This window comes from Chlorocebus sabaeus, chromosome 7, assembly GCF_047675955.1.
Source record: "Chlorocebus sabaeus isolate Y175 chromosome 7, mChlSab1.0.hap1, whole genome shotgun sequence".
Lineage (NCBI taxonomy): Eukaryota > Metazoa > Chordata > Mammalia > Primates > Cercopithecidae > Chlorocebus > Chlorocebus sabaeus.
Genome location: NC_132910.1, coordinates 28,422,762 through 28,425,909, shown reverse-complemented (window position 1 = coordinate 28,425,909; position 3,148 = coordinate 28,422,762). Strand labels below are relative to the sequence as shown.

Genomic DNA, 3,148 nt, shown 5'->3' with positions numbered 1-3,148 from the left:
GCCCATTGAAAAATCCTTGAATTGGCTGTGTGGTGGCTCAAGCTTTTAATCCCAGCACTTTGGGAGGCTGGAGCAACCAGGCCAAGAGTTTGAGACCAGCCAGGCCAACATGGTAAAACCCTGTCTCTACTAAAAAAAATATGAAAATTAGTTGGGTGTGATGGCACATGCCTGTAATCCCAGCTACTCAGGAGGCTGAGGCAGGAAAACTGAAAATCACTTAAGCCTGGGAGGTAGAGGTTGCAGTGAGGCTGTCATCGTGCCACTGCACTCCAGCCTGGGCGACTGAGTGAGACTCTGTCTCAAAAAAAGAAAAAAGGAAACGAAGGAAGAAAAAGAAAAAGAGAGACAGAGAAAGAAAAGAAAATCCTTGAATCCACTTATTACCTGGAACACCCTCACTCTCCACCCTCCCTGTTTCCAGTTGTCCCACCTTTCTGGACAGACGAATGTACATCCTACATGTATTGATGCCTTATGTCTCCCTAAATTGCATAAATCCAAGCTACCATCCTAGGCACATGTTCTTAGGACCTCTTAAGACTGCATCTTGGGCCACTGGTCACTCCTATTTGGATCAGAATAAATCTCTTCTAATGTTTTACAGACTTTGACTCTTTTCCTTGGCAAATCTTTCTACTGAAGTCTTTTGAGATACAACTTTCAAATAGGTGGTTGCTATTTGATCTCCATGGCTCCTCTTAATGAAGCATGAAACCAATGATCCCTTCTGGTGAGACTTTTCTAAATCACTCCCTAAATATGAGAAACCTAAAGCCAGTTTATATTGCGTGTTGGCCAAAGTTTAGAAAGCAGCTTGAGGCGGCAGCAGAGCCACGCTGGAAGTGAGGCACCGTCGCTAGAGTGGAAGTTGTAGGTGCATTGTGGGAAGCACTTTATTGTCCACAGCCAAACCGTCAGTGTGATGACACTAACTTACAAGAAAAGGGCTGGGTTTTGAAAATGACACAGGCTCTAAAAAGCTTGGAAGCGCTGCAACTTTTGGCAAGAATCAGGGTTAGCAGGACCTCAGTGGCTCACTGCTGCTAAGTGGAGGCTGGCTCTCTGGGTCCTCCAGTGTGAGCTAGAACTGATGTCTCTATGGTCAAGTGAACAGAGCGAGTGCTGTCTTCCCCATGTGGTGGGGTTGTGCAAGATCGGTAGCTGCACCACTAGAAAGATGGTGGAGCAAGGGCAAAGAAAAATCCCTTTGGCTCCAGAAAATCTCCTGAAAAAGGGGAAGGCTTATCAAGCCCTCAAAGCCGCCCAGGCAAAGCAGGCACTTTTGGCAAAGAACGAGCAGAGGAAAGGAAAAGGGCTCAGGTCTAAGCGACTGGAATCATTCCAACATGATTCCTGGCAGCAGAAACATGACAAGGTGCATCTTAGACCACTAGAAGCGAAACTGTACGCCTTGGGATTGCCAGATAAACATTCTTTGGCCTTTGCTGTGCGCATCAAAAGGATTGATGGCGTGAGTTTACTAGTGCAGAGAACCACTGCAAGACTTCACCTAAAGACAATTTTTAATGGTGTCTTTGTAAAAGCCACCCCCCAGAACCTAAAAATGCTGCGTATAGTGGAACCTTATGTGACCTAGGGATTTCCAAATCTGGAGTCCAGGAATTTTGAATTTTGAAACTTGGACAAGTCAAGGTCAAGAATAAGACCATCTCTCTGACAGAAAACACAGTGATTGAGGAGCACTTGGGGAAGTTTGGTGTCATTTGCTTGGAAGATCTCATTCATGAAATTGCCTTCCCAGGGAAGCATTTCCAGGAGATCTCATGGTTCTTGCGCCCTTTCCACCACTCAGTGGCCTGTCATGTTACCAAAAATAGAGTGACCTTTCTCAAGGAGCTGGGCACACCTGGCTATCAGGGTGAATGCACCGATCAGCTCATCCGCCAGCTGAACTAGACCCAGGTGCCAAACTGCAGTAAATTTTTGTCAATGAAGTGGAAGCATGTGTTTTTGGTTTTTTTGGAAATTTTTATCAAATATCTTCAGAGAAGATTATTTCCTGCCTTATCTTCAAATACTGGAAAGGAAGGGTCAAAGACAGTAGCTGGCCGGGAACAGTGGTTCACATCTGTAGTCTCCCAGCACCTTGCAAGGCTGAGGCAGGAGGATCACCTGAGGTCGGGAGTTTGAGATCAGCCTGACCAACATGGATAAACCCCGTTACTACTAAAAATACAAAAATTAGCCAGGCATGATGGCATATACCTGTAATCCTAGCTACTCAGGAGGCTGAGGCAGGATAATCGCTTGAACCCGGGAGGAAGAGGTTGCAGTGAGCCGAGATCACGCCATTGCACTCCAGCCTGGGCAACAAGAGTGAAACTCTGTTTCAAAAAAAAAAAAGACAAGACAAGACAGTAGTTTATGTTCATGGCAAGCACCTCTCATCACAGTCCAGTTCCAAAAAAAAATTTCAGTCTTTCCTACATTGGCTTCTGCCTTGTCTGAAATCAGCACATTCCATGGAAGAAGGAGTCCTGCTTTTGTTGCATCTTCTATTCTAGGGTTTAATGTTAGTAAATGAGTAACTGTAGCGTTCATACAAGGTTCCCTAAGACTCCTGCAGCAGTCGACCAAGCCCAGGGACACAAGTGAATCTGGAGATTCCTGAGGCCTTGTTTTGAAAAAGACTTGAAATACACATAGGAAGAAAGGCATAAAAATAAATGTTCACTTGTCTCCGCCAAAAAAAAAAAAAAAAAAAAAAAAGGCAGCTTGACGCTTCCTTGACTTATTTCCTCTGAGCACTTTCCCCACTTAATATTAAGGAGGAGTTCTTTATATTATTTGGTGAATGGGGACTTTTTTTTTTTTTCCTCTTGGTATCTTGACACTAAGTTCGTTTGGGGCGTTTACTCCTCTTACATTCTATCCCTGTATAGATAAATGAAAAATATTTTAGAAGCTGTTAAAAGAATTCTAAAGTGTGGGCAGATGCTAAGTGATTATGACAGTAAATAATTTCTTTTGTTCCTGTAGGCTTTAATATCTCTCCTACAAGATAGTACCTTCATAAATTGTCTTGTGGAAACATTATCTAAAAATTTCATTTAGGACAAAGGAGACTAGAAGCTTTTGTCATTAAACATGAAATAGCCTTGCTTTCTTTACTCCTAGAAATGTA

General features: G+C 43.5%; 1 pseudogene; it reads left to right on the top strand.

The window, feature by feature from the left end:
• The first annotated feature begins 900 nt into the window (after positions 1 to 900).
• On the top strand, positions 901 to 1,977 carry LOC119620317 (large ribosomal subunit protein uL30-like 1 pseudogene; annotated as a pseudogene).
• Positions 1,978 to 3,148: the final 1,171 nt, after the last annotated feature.